The sequence below is a fragment of the Phyllobates terribilis genome, unplaced genomic scaffold, assembly GCF_046119375.1.
Source record: "Phyllobates terribilis strain yellow unplaced genomic scaffold, ASM4611937v1 Scaffold_10__3_contigs__length_209671492, whole genome shotgun sequence".
Lineage (NCBI taxonomy): Eukaryota > Metazoa > Chordata > Amphibia > Anura > Dendrobatidae > Phyllobates > Phyllobates terribilis.
In genome coordinates, this window is record NW_027362770.1 from 136,568,653 (window position 1) to 136,587,475 (window position 18,823).

The window sequence follows — 18,823 nt, forward strand, 5'->3', positions numbered from 1 at the left end:
ACAAGAAAAAAAATAATTTGTGATTGACGTGAATTTTTAGGTGACGTTAAAGAATATTTGACTTTCAACGTTTTGGATGAAAGTCTTCCAAATCAAGGCTTGTTAGTATGTACTGAAGTGGAGGGCATGACAGAACAGACTCTTGTCACTAGAATCGGGCATGTGTCCAATGTACCCTTATTTTCCAAGTCTGGTGACCTCTAAAAACTTTGAAATGCTAGTTTTCCTCCAGCTGATTTCAACTGTTAATGATAGTCAGGTACTAATGAACCGTTAATAGATAGTCACGTACTAATGAACTGTTAATAGATAGTCAGGTACGGAACGACAGTTACGTTGTTTTATCGAAGATGCAAGATTCTACAACGTAAAGTGACTTGAAATAATATCTCCCTGTTCTCCAGCTCGACGTCTGCTGTAGTTTACAACATTGAAACTGATGGGAACTTCTTTGTAGGACAAAGAAGTTTAGTGTCTCTGCAAAATCCTCTAAGATAACTTCTTCATTGGTTTGTAATTAAGGCTAAACACTGAAACACGTAAGACATGTTCCTGGATGTTGTTTTTCACATGCACCAAAAATTAAGACAATTTTCAAAGGATTTCTCCTCGATGCTGGACTTCTTCTTTTTTCTATGTGTTGGATTATGGATCGTAACGCCAAGGCTTTTGTCTGGGCATCAGAGCTTGTCTATATCTTGAAGAATGGTTACTTAGATGAAAACCTCCGGTTCAGAATATATTTAAATCTTGTCAGCAATATAATAGCTGGACAGAGGTTTACTTTCCATCTAATTCAACCCTGTAGGCCAAAATCATATTTCCACTAATAAACTAAAATTCATCAAGCTTTACTTTTAGATAAGTAAACATCACTGTGGACCTAAAAGTCCTATGGCAATTAATTGTTATTATATAGCATTTAACCTACATTTTGTTACACACCTGTTCCAGGTATCCCAGGCTCCATTTCCTTCCTCTGGGTCCACTACGTTCAGTTTTGCTCCACGTCAAGTTTTGCAGGCTGCCCGGAGTGGATCAATGACATCATCTCCCTAGACCTAAACCCTTCAGGACATTCGACGTACCTGTACGTCATGGTCGGTTAGAAGTTCTCAACCAATGATGTTGTGACACCCCAGGGGTCTGGTTGCCACAGTAATAGAGATATTACGTCTGAGAGCAGGTGGGAGGTCTCCTGGTCAGGAATCCTTTGCATGCCACACCTCCTGCCCAGTCCTGGGAGGGGAAGAACTTCCCCTATATAAAACTAGGGCTGAGGCAGGGTTAGAGGAGAAAGAGAAGAGGAGAAGCAGCTATAGGAAAGAGAGATCAGGAGCTCTGGGGAAGTCGTGCTAAAAGGAATCAGGGGCTGGCAGCTGTAGAGCTCGCCCTGATTGAAGAGTTACCACCGGACCCGGAGTCCGAGGCTGTGGGGGCTAATCCTTACCCAGCAGCAGAAACCGACCGGCAGGGGATTTCAGGTCCTCTGGCCAAGAAACCCGAAGGCACGGTCACACGCGTGGGACCAGCACCGCCGTCGTGGAGCGGAAGCCACTAGAAGGCCCCGAGTCACCGGCCATACGGGTGAGCACCACACGGTACACTCAGGGACGTGGGCTACTTTTACCCGCCTCTAGCAAGGTAGCCAGAAGAGTACAATTAGTTGGGGAGGCCTACAACTCCGCCTGGCCAGGGGAAATCCCATCTGCTCAAAGACTGACCAGGTCCCGATCGCTAGCCAGTACTCCGGGAGGGTCTATCTTTATCACCAGTAAAGACCCTGAACTACACCGCATCGTCTTAGAGTGGTTCCTGCTACCCCCATCATCCACGTCGGCTGCCCTGAGGCCATACCCCTCCCGTTGGGGGTTATACCATCTACGCTGCACAATCCTACCACCGGCCTCAGCGGTGTGCCCTGCAGCGGCAGCTCCATAGCTGCATTCAACGGGTGGCATAGTTTGACTCCCTGGGCACGGACCGGGTCACCGCCACGAGACTACTACCCCCAACAGGCCCGGCTCCGGGTAGTCCCCGCGTGTGCAACGCTACACCAAGTAGGCCCAGGGGCGCGTCAACTTTTGGTGTAGTCGGCAGGATCTCGTGCCCGCAACCACCGTGTACTGCGTGCCTGAAAAAGACTGTTCAAACTTACCAGTGGTGAAGATTCCCGCCATCCGTGGAGGTTTCCCGCCATCCGGCGCCATCTTCTACCTTCTTCCCGCCATCCGCGAAGTTTTCCCGCCATCCGGCGCCATCTTCTGCGTTCTTCCCGCCATCCGTGGAGTTTTCCCGCCGTTGGACGCCATCTTGAAGACGCCGCGCGGGAAGAAGAGGGGCGTGGACTCTGAAAGCGCGCGAGAACTGAAGCCCCGCCTCACGTCAGGACGTTGCGTAAGGTCCTGGAAGGAGCCCAGCAGACGCCGACGTCACAGGAGCGCGACGGAAGGTCCTCAACCCTGACGATCCACTGCGGAGCCGCGGCCTACGGAAGAGGATCATCGCAAGGTAGGCCACGGTCCACTAGGGGGGGAGAAAGATGTCGGATACGGAGGAGAGCTTCACTGCCTCAACCCCCGCCAGCTCCACCGCTGCTGCAGTCATGCCTTTCACCATGCCCTATATCCCGGGAGCAGCCTGGCTACCCCAGTACTCAGGGGAGTCACATACCCTGAATGACTTTAAAGAAAAGCTGGATAGCCTCTTCAAGGTGTACCCCCTCACAGAAGAGCAAAAAGTGAGCATCCTGGTGGCCCAACTAACCGGGGCAGCCCAAAGGGAGGTAAAGTCCTGGCCACCTGGGAGGAGGACTGTCGCAGGGATACTAACCCGGCTGAGGGACACCTTTGATACCCGCACCTCAGCCGAGATTAAGCTTAGATTCTATGGGTGCAAGCAGCGAGCACATGAGAGTATAAGGGACTATGCACTAAACCTACAAGAGGCCCTGAGAGCCATTAAGCAGAAAGACCCTGACAGCGTGGGAAACGAGGACAGGCTGTTGACCGAGCAATTTATAGAGGGACTATATTGCAATGTCCACCGAACCCAGTTGCGGGCCATAGCCTTACAGGATCCTCATCTGGACTTTGCACAGTTCAAGGACAGAGCCATCCGGGTGCTCCGAGAACCGGCACCGGGTGGCGTTGTGACCCACAGGCGCCCAGCTATCACTTACCACCAGGAGGCGGCGCCCTTGTCGGCAGGGCCTGTGGGGGCTGATGCGCAGGCTTTGAACAATGACCCATCAGGTCCAAGAGCTAGCTAAAAGCGTTGCTGCGCTAACCCGAACTGTGCAGTCTTTACAGGTTTCCACTCCAGGGAAGATCCAGCTGGCATCCGGACCGGAGGACATCCCGTGGCGTCGACCAAGGAGGACCCCACCGGCCAGAGGAAGACCCAGCGACCGGTACAACGAGGACGGACAACCTATCTGCCGCCGCTGCAATCAACCCGGACATATGGCAAGGTACTGTCCTTTAAACTGGCACAACCTGGGGTAGAGGGCCAACCCCCAGGAAAAAGATCACCAGGCCCATCGAACTGGCGCGACAAATATGTGGGAGGACATCCAGTCTTGCCTGTGGTACTGGATGGCATCCCTATGAGTGCCCTACTGGACACCGGGTCACAGGTCACCACCATCCCGTACGTGCTCTTCAAGCAGTACTGGAATGACTCGGATATAACCCGCTATCCAGACGACGACTTGAGTATCATCGCCAGTAATGGTCCGCCCGTGCCACAGATCGGATTTAAAGAAATGACCATTAAAATCGGTAGAGTCGAACTGGCAGCACAGGGACTGATCATTGTAGACATTGACAAGCGCGAGAGTCACCCAAAGATAACTCTAGGAACTAATGTGATTGAAAATTGTCTTGCAGAGGTGATTTTCATTTTACAGCAGGTTGTCAAGAACGCCAGCTCCGGCCAGCAGCGAGTGCTCCAGAAAGAGATCCGGGCACTGATGCGACGGCAACAGGTGGAACTCTCCGGTGGTGAGATTGGTAGCGTAAGAATGTGTGACCCTTTCCCTATTGCCATGCCCCCGAAAAGTGAAATGATGATTTGGTGCCGGGCAGCTATTGGTCTGAGAGGCAGAGATTACCAGGCCATGGTAGAACCAGTCTACTCAGACAGTAGGCCCACCATTTTGACAGCACGGGGGGTAGTTGATGTACGCCATGGGAGGGTGCCCGTTCGTATAATAAATATCGGGAAAAGGGAAGTATACCTGCCCCGGTATGCTACGCTAGCCAAATTATATACTATCAACCAAAATTCTATACAGTCTGTGGAACCCTTGCCTCCATCTCACCCGGAGGAAGGTAACGGCTCTACGAAAATAATGGAGGATTGGTGTCAGCAACTACATTTGGGTACTGACTCCACTCCCTCCCACCAGAAACAGGGAGTCTACCGGGTGGTTCGAGAGTACGAGAGAGTGTTTAGTAAACACCCGTTAGACTTCGGGCGAGTCAAGGGGGTAGAACACCACATCCCCACGGGAGACCATCCTCCCATAAAAGAGAGGTATCGACCCGTACCCCCTGCACACTACCAACACGCCAAGGGGATGCTTAGAGACATGAAGGAGGCTGGGGTAATCAGGGATAGCTGTAGCCCCTGGGCAGCTCCACTAGTCTTGGTCAAAAAGAAAGACAACACCATGAGAATGTGTGTAGATTACCGGAAAATTAACCGTATCACACACAAAGATGCGTACCCCTTACCAAGAATAGAGGAGTCTTTGGCTGCTTTAAAATCTGCTAACTTCTTCTCCACCTTGGATCTCACTAGTGGGTACTGGCAGGTTCCTGTAGCAGAGGCGGACCGGGAGAAGACCGCATTCACCACCCCGATGGGACTTAGCGAGTTTACCTGCATGCCGTTCTGACTCTGCAACGCACCAGGAACCTTCCAGCGATTGATGGAATGCTGTCTGGGACACCGAAACTTTGAGACGGTCCTGTTATACCTGGACGATGTCATCGTCTATTCCAAGACCTACGAGGACCACCTGAAACACCTGGCGGAAGTGTTCGAAGCTCTGGCAAGTTACGGCCTAAAGGTGAAACCCTCCAAGTGTCACCTCCTGAAGCCAAAGGTGCAGTACCTGGGACACGTGGTGAGTGCTGACGGAGTGGCTCCCGACCCTGATAAGATCACCGCAATTAAGGAATGGCCAAGCCCCTCCAGCGTAAAGGAAGTGAGGCAGTTCCTCGGGTTGGTAGGCTACTACCGAAGGTTCATTCCCGGTTTCACCAAAAAGGCAGCTCCTATGCAGGACCTCCTGATAGGCCAGTCCAGGAAGGCCAAGAACCAGAAGCCACCCTTCAGATGGGAGAAGCTGGAAGAAGAGTCCTTCTGCCAGCTGAAGATGGCCCTCACGGGGGATGAAATCCTGGCGTACCCTGATTATAGCCAGCCCTTTATCCTCTACACCGACGCCAGTAACATCGGGCTAGGAGCCGTACTGTCCCAGATCCAGCAGGGGAAGGAACGGGTAATTGCTTACGCCAGCCGAAAACTGCGACCCACCGAAAGAAACCCTGAGAATTACAGCTCATTTAAGCTAGAGTTCCTGGCAGTGGTGTGGGCAGTCACCGAACGTTTTAAGCACTACCTCGCTGCTTCCCGGTTCACCGTGTACACGGATAACAACCCGTTGACACACCTGGACACTGCAAGACTCGGTGCCCTAGAGCAGAGATGGATGGCCCGCTTGTCCAACTATGAGTTTACAATCAAATACCGGGCAGGACGCTCCAATACCAACGCGGACGCCCTGTCCAGGTTGCCGAACCTACCGGACGTAGGGGAAGATTCAGAGGAACTGGAAGAAGTTGAACTCCCCGCGTTCCACCGTCATGGGACTATCCAGTATTCCCACCGTGTAAGGAGTAAGCAATCCGCTACGTTCAACCCATTACCTCATTACAACTGGGTGGAGACGCAAGACAGTGACCCTGCCGTCCGACTGGTAAAGGAGATGCTGACTCGGCCAGATGCACGCCTTGACCCAGACGCTCCGGAGGAAGCCAAGCAACTGTGGGCTGAGAAGAGTCGACTGTTCCTTTACAAGGGGAAGTTGTGCCGCAGAATGGTTAACTCCCGGACGCATGAACTAATCTGGCAAGTAGTGGTGCCAAGAAGAGACGCAGCTATGGTGATGGAGGCATACCACGACGGAGCTGGGCACTTCGGATGGAAGAAGCTGGAGTTCCTGCTGCGCGGGCGGTTCCATTGGGTAGGCATGAGAGGAACCATCGAGAGGTGGTGCAGAGACTGTGGCCCATGCAACCTAAGAAGGAGGGACCGTGCCAGCCAGAAGACTCCCCTGCAGTCCATCATCACCAGACAGCCGTTGGAACTGGTAGCCTTGGATCATGTAAAACTGACCCCAAGCAGAAGTGGCTACGTCTACGCGTTAACCATCGTGGATCACTACTCCCGGTTCTTGGTTGTCGTCCCCGTCAAGGACTTAACGGCTCAAACAGCAGCTAGAGCCTTCCAGCAGCACTTCTGCCGTCCGCATGGATACCCGGAGCAGGTGCTGACGGACCAGGGGCCTGCCTTTGAAGCGGAAGTCTTCCAGGAGTTCTGCACCCTGTATGGCTGCCGGAAGATTAGAACAACACCCTATCACCCGCAAACTAATGGACTTTGTGAGAAAATGAACCAGGTGGTGATAGATCTTCTGAAAACATTGCCCCTGGAAGAACGTAGTCTGTGGCCTGAAAAGCTGCCCGACCTGGTGGACCTATACAACCACATCCCTGTAGGTTCCACCAACTGTACCCCGGCTTACCTAATGAGGGCAAGACCTGGTAAGCTTCCTGTTGATCTGGAGATGGGAGTCCTGACACCCGAGGACACTTCACCAGAAGCAGACTGGGACACAGAGAGGCAGCAGCAGTACCGGAAAGTACAGGAGAGCGTGGAGCGAAGTCTCTGTCAAGCTAGGGAAAGACAAGAGAAAACTTACAACCAGTATGCTCCCGCTGTTCCCCTGGTGCCCGGAGAGCAGGTCTTGAAGAGGAAAAGACGGCTCCACAAGTTGGACGACCAGTGGGAGAAGGACCCGTACACCGTACTGCCCTCAAGCCACGACAACCCAAAGATCTGTACAATCAGTAAAGACGGAGGGAAAACCACAGCCATTGTATCCCGGGATCACCTGAAGAAGTGTCCTGAACAGCTACGGAACCCTGAAGAGGAACAAGAAGACCCTCGACCCGTAGAGGAAAAGGAAGATATGGTTAGTACTGTGCTCGGGGACTTCCCTCGGTCTTGGACTCAAGTCAATGGTGCTGTTGTGGTACCCGTCCTCACGTTCCTCCAACCAGCATCCCAAGTGCCTACGGAGACACAGGTAGAGCTGGAAGAACAGCCGGTCCAGGAGGCAGAAGACTCCACACAAGCAGACCAGGAGAATCAACCCTCTGCTTATAGTGAGCCTGCCATACCCCTAGTGAGCCAAAGAGTCCGTAGACGGTTGCCCAGTTTACCCTTGACAGCTCTATACCCTGTAGCTCAGGACCAGTCAGCCAGCTCCGTAGGTCCACTAGGGTCACTAGAGGCCAGTTGCCCATACGGTGGAGGATCTAAATGTTCAAGCTATTCTATTAATGTTTACCTGTTTATTGTTGCTTGTGTATAATTATGTGTTTCTAGTTATTTGTAGGAGTCTTTGGTGGATTTACCGGGAATCCTTTGTGCATATAGTTGGAGCGTAACCCAGGACGGACTAAAAGACTGATAAGGACTCGGGGCAGGACAGACCCCTACCTGGTTACGTCTCCCTGTTTTGGTGAAATGGATACCTTTGTTTTCCTCAAAAGTTACACCCGGTTGCGGACACGCCGTGACCACCTTATGTGCTGTTTCTACCAGAACGTTATTGTTTATACCTTGTTATGTTTACAAAAGTATGTTTAGTCCCGGAGTACTAAATTTTACTAGGGGGGAATGTGACACCCCAGGGGTCTGGTTGCCACAGTAATAGAGATATTACGTCTGAGAGCAGGTGGGAGGTCTCCTGGTCAGGAATCCTTTGCATGCCACACCTCCTGCCCAGTCCTGGGAGGGGAAGAACTTCCCCTATATAAAACTAGGGCTGAGGCAGGGTTAGAGGAGAAAGAGAAGAGGAGAAGCAGCTATAGGAAAGAGAGATCAGGAGCTCTGGGGAAGTCGTGCTAAAAGGAATCAGGGGCTGGCAGCTGTAGAGCTCGCCCTGATTGAAGAGTTACCACCGGACCCGGAGTCCGAGGCTGTGGGGGCTAATCCTTACCCAGCAGCAGAAACCGACCGGCAGGGGATTTCAGGTCCTCTGGCCAAGAAACCCGAAGGCACGGTCACACGCGTGGGACCAGCACCGCCGTCGTGGAGCGGAAGCCACTAGAAGGCCCCGAGTCACCGGCCATACGGGTGAGCACCACACGGTACACTCAGGGACGTGGGCTACTTTTACCCGCCTCTAGCAAGGTAGCCAGAAGAGTACAATTAGTTGGGGAGGCCTACAACTCCGCCTGGCCAGGGGAAATCCCATCTGCTCAAAGACTGACCAGGCCCCGATCTCTAGCCAGTACTCCGGGAGGGTCTATCTTTATCACCAGTAAAGACCCTGAACTACACCGCATCGTCTCTGAGTGGTTCCTGCTACCCCCATCATCCACGTCGGCTGCCCTGAGGCCATACCCCTCCCGTTGGGGGTTATACCATCTACGCTGCACAATCCTACCACCGGCCTCAGCGGTCTGCCCTGCAGCGGCAGCTCCATAGCTGCATTCAACGGGTGGCGTTGTCGTCCAACATCTACTGCTAATACTCAGCCACATAGTTTGACTCCCTGGGCACGGACCGGGTCACCGCCACGAGACTACTACCCCCAACAGGCCCGGCTCCGGGTAGTCCCCGCGTGTGCAACGCTACACCAAGTAGGCCCAGGGGCGCGTCAATGTCATGGCGATTGTGAATGGCACAGGAACTGTGCAAGTGCGATCATCACCGGGTCACAGCCAGGAGAGGTGCCCGCACCACCCCCAGCTGTTTAACCCCCTAAATACCACAATCAATATTGATCTCAACATTTAGGAGGCTAGGAGAGGGAGGGTCCCATGGTGCGTCATGGCATGGACTAAGAGGTTTCTGTCAGTGCAGCACTGACAGCTATAATGCATTGCAATGCTGGTGAATTGCAATGTATTATACCAGCGATAAGAGTAATAAAAGTTAATTTCTCATAGAGGGACTATGTAAGAAAAAAAAATAGTAAAGATATTTTTTAAAAACAAATCACATAATAAAAATATATTATACTAATAAATAGGTATATTTGTGTAAAAAAAAAAAAAAGTACACATATTTGGTATCGCCACTTCTGGAACTATCTGATCTATAAAACTGTCACACTAGTTAATTCCTTCAGTGAACACCGTAAAAAAATAACAAAAAAAGTGGCAAAAACCAACGGCTTTTCATCGTAATGCCGAATAAAAAGTAGAATGAAAAGCGATCAAAAAGTTGAATGTAAATAAAATTGTATAGCTGAAAACGTCATCTTATCCCGCAAAAAACAAGTTGCCATGCAGCTTTTTTCTATAAAAATAGGTTTTTATTGTGTAAAAGCGGCAAAACATAAAAGCAAAAGATAAATCTGATATCGCTGTATTCGTACTGACCCGAAGAATAAAGCTGCCTTATCACTTTTGCCACATTATGAATGGCATAACCCCCCCCAAAAAAAATTCCTGAATTGCTGCTTTTTATTCATTCTGCCCCTCAAAAATCAGAATAGAAAGTGATCAAAAAATATTATATGCCCGAAAACTTTGCCACTAAAAAAGTCAACTTGTTCCGCAAAATCCAGCCCACACATGTCGGCCAAAATATTGAAAAATTATAGCTATCAAAATATGGCGATGAAAAAACTGGTTTCTGCAAAAAAAAAAGAAAAAAGCTTTTAGTGTGTGAGAGCAGCCAAACGTAAAAAAACAATGTAAATCTGGTATCGCTGTAATCACTTATACCTCACGAGGAATGGTGTAAAAAATAATTAGAAACACTTCTTCACCTGCTGTTGATTTGTTCATTCTGCCTCCCAAAGATCGCAGTAAGACTCGACTCACCTTTATCCTGCGCTCTGCGCTGAGAACTTACACTGGGGTTTCTATTATTCTCCAAGTCCAAGAAAATTCTAAACAACACTAGACACTGTGAAAATATCACTATGCACTTAATCCCATGCGGTTATTCATTTCAAACCCATCGGATGACAGAGACTCTAGTTTAAATTAAAAATTTATATTTTTATTCATTATTTGTATTAAAGAACAGAAAGCAAAAAAATATATATATATAAAGATGACAGGGGACATCCAGGAAAGAGAGATGCAATATATAGCTTGCTCATACCACATTCATCATGATTGTATAACAAAAACTAAACCACCTTGTTCACATGATGTCTATTTAGACCAGTATTATGGACAAATGTAAACAGATTTGACAAAGTGCAAATGCAAAGTGCAAATTGTGCAATACTCAGTCGATCAATATAATAATGAAATAAATTACAGAGTGGGGAGTCAGACATTTGAATCTATGATCATAAAGTGCTAAGTGCTTAGATTTAGAAAGAAAATGTTTGCATTACCCCATTCCATTAAATAGACCGTAAACAACTGCTTACAAATATGCAAAGTGCCATGGAATAGTCAATGTGCCCATTAAAAATTGCTACAAACTGACCATATTAACAGCATTTACCTCTCAGAACCCCTATGCCGTTTCGCTGTTAAGCTTCTTCCGGGGGGGTGTCTTTCCACTGAGGGGCTTGAATATATATAGAGCCATCTAGCCAATTGCATTAACAGATGTATAAGAAAGAAAGTAAGAAAAAATAGAAGATGTCTAATGATAGGCCAGGTGTCCGAGGGGCTGTCTGTAGGGTACTATCCCATTAATTATGTACCAGTCGTGAGGTGCTTTGATGGCGCATCGCGCTCGTGTATAGTACACCTATTTGCAAAAGGGACATCCGGGTAATGAGCAGTGGAACGCATGTGTGGAACGCACGCGGTCCACATGTGGCGCATCCCCGGAAGTCAGTGGGTGATGTCACACGCACGTGCGCACAGCTCCCATTGGCCGCACGCCGCTATACAGGAACCAGACCCAAAGGGTAAAGCCTATCTATGCAGAGCAGTGGAACGTACGTGTGAAACGCATGTGGACCACATGGGGCGCAACCTCAGAAATCCATCGCCACTTCATGGACCATGAACCTATAGGACATGGCATGCATATTAAAAGATGACAAAGGAAAGGTGAGGGTGGCGGGGAGGGGGAAGGTGGGAGTGTGTTGGGGGGAGTGGAAAGAAAGAGAAAAAAAAACACATAATACATAATACAATGGAAATGGGTGCTTTTAAAAAGAAAAATCATGTGTGTTATAGAGAATGTGTGAAAATATGTATTATTGAAGTGAAATATGTGAATGCACAAAGAATAATGTATGTGTAGTGAAAAAAAAAAAATTGTGTAAAAAATATTTGAAAATATGTGTAGATATAATATAATCAACAAGAAGTGTTAAGTGTAACAATTAAAAGCTATTAATTATGCTAGGGTTTTGTGCAACATAATCACGGAGAATGAGGTGAAGAGCCTACTATTCTACCAGTGTTAACCGTCGTATACGATGTACATGTTCTTCCCAAAAGGGACGCCCCAGCTCACTCCTAAAATCAGATATTAATACGCATATTATGAATAATTCACTTATTGAAGAAACAGCGCCATCCAATTTTATAGTCCATGCTTAACATTGATGGACAATTCACATCCAATATTTTTCGGTTAAATTGTCCATCGCCATGGATTTCCATGGACAGTGCCACCAATTTCAAAGATATTCCACATGTTTCAAGTTGCAAGAGTTTCACTTGTTAAAAAGACAGCACCATCCTTAATTATAGTCCATTTATATTATTGGTAAATAGTTCCAAAGTAATGTTTCTTGATTCTAATCGTCCATCATCATGGATCTCCGCGGAAGGCACCACAAACACCATCCCCTACGAAAAAAGGAACCAACCAAATCACCAGACTCCACCCGAAATGGCCAAGGCAATAGGTAAGTAGTGTATGTGAGTAAGTCTTGAGTCTATGGTATAAAAGTACAAATCAATTAGTGAATACATAATAATTTGCAAAGCGAGCTACTCATCCTTTTCAATACCCATGATACACAAGTGTGAAAATAAGGGAGGAGAAGAGGAGGGGACCGGAGGGGACAAAAGGAGGGAAGTTGGACCTAAAATACACTCAAAAGCTGGTTACAGCATAATACTCGGTTACCATATAAACGACCTCACACACATCAGAAAAATTGGTTAGGGTTCAAAAAAGATGGATTAAAAAGGTATTAAAATATCATATTGGATAAAAACATTAAAAATAGCCACCCAGAAAAAATATAAAACCTACCAATTAGAAGAAATGGGGGAGAAATATAATGGGGTTACAAAAAATAACTAAAACCCGTGACTTCATTTAAACCCTGTGGATTCAAGGTACCCAGTTGAAAAATCCAGCGACTTTCTAACTGTCCTAAGGCTTTCCCAAGATCCCCACCCCTTGGTCCTAGGTCTATCTGATCTATAGCGAATGCCTTGAGGCCTTTAGGGGAACAATTGTGGTATAATTTAAAATGACGTGGAATAGTTTTGAGCAATGTGGGGTCATCAATACCAACTGCTTTTTCGATGTCCCTCACATGCTCCCTTACCTGTATTTTGAATTCTTTTGTGGTTAGGCCAACGTAGAGTTTCCGGCAGGGACATTAAGCATAGTAAAGTACTCCCTTGGAGCTGCAATTCAGATGTTTATGTATCTGGAAAGTTCTGGTGCCATCATGGTTGACAAATGTTTTGGCTTTCACTAGATTCCTACAAGCCTTACAGTGGCCACAAGGAAAGAAACCCTGTGGAATGGTAGAAAGTTCATTGTTGTTGGCAGTTGGATCATAGTGGCTGTGTAGTAATATGTCTTTCAGATTTCTACATCTCTTTGCCACCATTGATGGGGCTGAATGAAGAATTTTGGACAAAACAGGGTCCATAAACAAAATTTTCCAATGTTTATTGATAATTGATGTCAATTCGTCCCATTGGTTATTATACGTTGATATAAACCGTACCACTTTATCATTATTTGCATCAGTCTTCCTGGGCACATTATGAATGAGCTGTCCTCACGATACTTTTTTGGCTCGCATATACCCGCGTTTAATTTGTCTTCGACTGTAACCCCTATCTAAAAAACGTTGAGCGAGATTAGTGGCTTGTTGTTCAAAAGCTTGTTCTTCTGTACAAATTCACTTAGCCCTAAAAAACTGGCCAATAGGGATTCCCCTAATGGTGGAGGGCAAATGAGACGATTCTGCATGTAGCAGTGAGTTAGTGGCCGTAGACTTGCGATATATGTCCGTGATGACACGCCCTTCATCAGAAATGTGGATTTTAAGATCCAAAAAGTCCAGCTCTCTACCATGGTGATAAGTCAATTTGATGTTGAGATTATTATTGTTGAGAGCTTTCATCAAAATATCCAAATCCCCCACTGACCCCTCCCACATAAACCATACGTCATCGATATATCGCATCCACCCTTGTACTGAATCGATACCAGGAATTGATTCCCCCTGGAATATGTTCCTCTCCCAAGTTCCTAAAAATAAATTGGCATAGGAAGGGGGACAAGAGGCCCCCATCGCTGTGCCCTGTAACTGTAGATAATTTTTTTTATAAAAAATAAATACATTGTGCTTGAGGACATATTCCAGGAGGGTCAATATTAAGTCAACTAGCTCTGAATCTTAATCAGTAGATCTCAAATACCAAGATGCCGCTCTCAAGCCATCTTCATGTTTTATACAAGTATACAGGGCTTCTACGTCTGCCGTTGCCATGGTGGCTTGGTCTGGAATATAGAGGTGGTTTAATCTTTGGAGAGCGGCATTGGTATCCTGGATAAACGATGGTAGGGTGGATGCGATAGGTTTAAAAAAATAATCAATGACGTCGGAAATTACCTCACATAATCCCCCATTGCCTGAAACAATGGGTCTACTGGGGGGGTCAGTGGGGTTTTTGTGGAGCTTTGGAATAAGATATAATGTAGGAAGTTTTGTGTGAAAATTATTGATCGTATCAAACATTTTTTTGGTAACAATGCCCTTCTCTAAAACCTTCTCCAAAATGAAAATTAATTCATTATGGAAGGTAGGGGTCGGATTGTATGCCAGTTTTTTATAGCAAGACTGTGTATTTAGAAGCTTATGGGCTTGTTTTTCATATAAATGGGTGGGCCACACCACCAGGTTTCCCCCCTTATCCGCTGGTTTGTATACCACGTCGGGGAGGGATTGTAGTTCTCTAATGGCTGCTCTCTCCTGTTTATTGATATTTGACTTCCAGAGGGGACAACTTGGAAGGGATTGAATGTCATTGGTAACTAGATTAGTGAAGACATCGACAGCCGGGCATGTACTTAGAGGGGGGAACTTTTTGGATTTGTAAAAGAGGTCTGAAGGGATATTACCAACCTTTGAAAGTTGATTTTCATCATCCAATGATTCCAAAATCTTAAGTGCTTCCCTTTCCTCCATCCATGGTGGCAAGTTTCTTAGGGCTAAGCGAATTTGTACAGAAGAACAGGCTTTTGAACAACAAGCCACTAATCTCGCTCAACGTTTTTTAGATAGGGGTAATAGTCGAAGACAAACTAAACGCGGGTATATGCGAGCCAAAAAAGTACCCAGAAAACATTCATAATTCATTCATAATGCGCCCAGGAAGACTGATGCAAATAATGATAAAGTGGTACGGTTTATGTCAACGTATAATAACCAATGGGACGAATTGACATCAATTATCAATAAACATTGGAAAGTTTTGTTTATGGACCCTGTTTTGTCCAAAATTCTTCCTTCAGCCCCATCAATGGTGGCAAAGAGATGTAGAAATCTGAAAGACATATTAGTACACAGCCACTATGATCCAACTGCCAACAACAATGAACTTTCTACCATTCCACGGGGTTTCTTTCATTGTGGCCACTGTAAGTCTTGTTGGAATCTAGTGAAAGCCAAAACATTTGTCAACCATGATGGCACCAGAACTTTCCAGATACATAAACATCTGAATTGCAGCTCCAAGGGAGTAATTTACTATGCTTAATGTCCCTGCCGGAAACTCTACGTTGGCCTAATCACTAGTGTTGAGCCACCCCCGTAGTGTTCGAGTTCGGTTCGGTTCGTCGAACACCCGTGTGTTCGCCGAACTGTTCGTCGAACTGTTCGTCGAACACCTTCGAACACCGTTAAAACCAATGGCAGGCAAACAAAAACACATAGAAACACATAGAAAACACCTTCAAAGGTGTCCAAAAGCTGACAAACTGCTCAGAAGACACAACTAACACATGGAAAAGTGACAAGTACATATAGTCATGCGAAAATAAAAGAGGTGGAGGAGTAAAAGGAGGGGGAGACACAGATATAGGCATGTCATGCCCTTCTAAAATCCAAAAAGTGAGAAGCCGACACGGCCAGTCCGCTCCTGCCCGTGCCACCTCCGTGTCGCCGGGTTTGTGCCAGAGCCGCGGTGAACCCTGATGGCCAGCCCCCCTCTCCCAATACTGGTGCCTGTCCGCTGGTGGGTCGAGCGAGCCCCCCTGTGGTGGAGGCAGCTCTAAGCTTTTTAATTTAAATTGTCTCTCTAATTTGAATGAATACACTTTAAATCCATTTACAAGGATCTATTGGAGGGCAAGTCTCATGCCAGCAGCCGCGTAATTCCAGCTCCAGTAGCGTCCACTAAAGCTGCTGCAGTTAAAAAGCTTTTATAAGGATCGAGCTCGGCTGTCCACCGCAAGGCATCCTACTGCCAGTCCCAGCCCCTATGCCTTGGGGTGCCTCCTGATGCTCTTCACTGAGTATCCCATGGTCCCGAAGCATTTCCTTTGAAAAAATTAAGTGTCTAAACTACAGGTGGTGTAGCTTGCTTAACAGCCGGGATAATCCGCTGACTAGCAGTCACTGCTACTAGGCACAAAGTATTTCTTGGGCTAGATGCAGTTAAAAATTTGTAATTAGATACTCTCGTTGGATGCTGAGAAAGCATTCCATAGAGTCTCCTGGCACGCCATATATGATTCTCTTAAAAAGCTTGGGGTAGGGGTCTAGGGGACCCTTTTATAGCCAAAATCACGGCCCTGTATCGCAATACGTCACCTAGGCTGAAGATAAATGGAACTGTAGCACCCTGAGGGCTCGGTTGCTACAGACGTATTGCACCTCACCCAGAGGTGTGATATCTCACTCTCAGGTAAGGATGGAGTGTGGATCAGGACCCGACACCTGCATGCATTACACCACATTGCCGTGGGGCAGGGCGACCAATATGCCCCTGAGATGGGCACGACAGTCCCTGTCCCTGGCTGGAGTGGGGGGAGGGAACACTGAGGAAGGGGAACCCTGTAGTGCAGGAGCAGGGAGGAAGAAGTTCCTGGGTGCATTGAGAAGGGAGTATAAAAGGTGGGCACCATCTTAGTTCAGTGCAGAGAAGTCTGAGCAGAAGTGGCAGGGAGCAGGGGCTCTGCATGAGCTCTGCTCCGGAGGCGGGCCTAGTAACAGAGGCCCAGGCCTGGAAGAGGGAGAAGGAAGGAAGAGGAGCGGAGAAGGCTCCAGGAACGAGGAATGAAGGGATCCCAGGGGTGCGGACGGGCGAGTCGCCACCGCACGCCCGAATCCACCTGCGTGGAGGGGTCAGGCCAAAGGGGGAGACCGGTCCCCGAACTAGTGGAGGCAGGAAACGACCCTCAGCTAGAAACCGGAGGCTCTGACATTTTATGTGGCGCAGTCCCTCGCTACACCCGCTAGGAAGGCACCACATAGGGTCAGGGAAACTGGCGCCAAGTTTACCAAGAGGAGGCCCGAGGCAGCCGGACAGAAGTGTTGGTAAGAAAGGCCAGACAAAGGACACACAAAGGGGGTCCTGTGAAGTGCTCCAAAGTTATCTGGGAGTTGTCTGAGCCCCTCACCTGGTGAGCACAGTACGACGTGGGCAGCCGTTACCTGCAGACGTGGTCTGGATAATAAGAACTGTGAGTAAAGGCCCTGGACTGCATCACTGACTCCGTGTCGTTACTGCTGCTGCCCTGCACCATCACCCCCATCCTCCGCATACACTGCCCTGAGGCTATACTCCTCCCGTGGGGAGTTATGCTACGCTCTGCTGCACCCACAACACCAGCCTCAGCGGTCTGCCTGTAGCGGCGGTTCACTCTGACCGCAATCCACGGGTGGCGTAGTCGGACATTTAAACATCAAAACCACATAAATAGTTCCGCCACTGGTTTGACCGCCCTGAGCCACGGAACCGGGTCGCCGCCACGAAGACTACAACCACCAGCATCCACCAAAAAGGGTCCGGCTCCGGGTGTCCCAAGGCCCAGGGGGTGCGTCAGAACATTTTCATCACCTTTCACAATCACCAATGGGACAAGGCAGGGATGTCCTCTGTCCCCTCTCTTATACATCCTAGTGACGGAGCACCTGCTCTCATCAATTCGCCATAACCCCAATATTAGGTGGATTGAGGTGGGAGGCACCGAGTACAAGTGCTCTCTATTTGCTGATGATGTCCTAGTATATATCACTCAATCACATATATCCATCCATGCTGTTATGGCTGAAATAGATCACTTTGTTACATGGTAAAATTTTAAAATCAATGCAGCGAAGTCTGAGGCCCTCGATGTCTCCCTCCCCAAATCCATATAGGATTCCATCCAGTCCAACTTTCCCTTTGCCTGGCCCTCACAGGGTATCAAATACTTAGGAATTCCTATTCATAGAGACCTCTCCCATCTATGTTATCTTAATTTTGGGCCCTTTATTGAACAATTCCATACAGACCACGGTTGGCAAGTTAGAACTGTAAGATTCACTACGTGAACCGCTGGTGTTTTGTGGAAAAGCACATGTACACCGCGTTCCAAATTATTATGCAAAAAGTGTTTAGGAGTGATAAGGGAAGAATTTGTTTGTTTGTCAGTTAAACTCATTGATGGTGATGTGTGTCAGGGCTCTTTATATCACTGTAAGCAATTGCAGACACCTGTGCTAATTAGTTTGGCAGGTGTTTCCAATGAAAGGCAAGACTACTTAAGAAGGCTCTCTCACATTATTAAGCAGCCTACATTTTCTGCCAAAATGGGAAAGAAAAAGGATGTGTCGGCTGCTGAGAAGCAACAAATTGTGGAGTGTTTAGGTCAAGGCATGACTACAATCAACATTGTGCGATGATCAGGATGAAGTGTCTTGGCAATCAAGAAGTATGTAGCTGATTCACAGTACACACGTGTGCGTGCTGATAAGGGCAAATTGAGGACTCTTTCCTACAGGCAATTACGTCAGGTTGAAAGAGCAGCGGCAAAAAAGCCTTGTCATAGCAGCAGACAAGTTTTTGAAGCTGCTTGTGCCTCCAACATCCCCAGAACAACAAGATGCAGGGTCCTTCAGAGGTTTGCAGCTGTGCATACGCCATCCTGTCGACCTCCTCTATCCACTTCACACAAGCAGAAACGGCTCCAGTGGGCCAAACATTACATGAAGACTGATTTCAAAACTGTTTTGTTCACGGATGAGTGCCGTGCAGCGCTCGATGGTCCAGATGGATGGAGTGGAGGATGGCTGGTTAATGGACACCCCACGCAAACACGGCTACAGCGCCAACAAGGAGGAGGT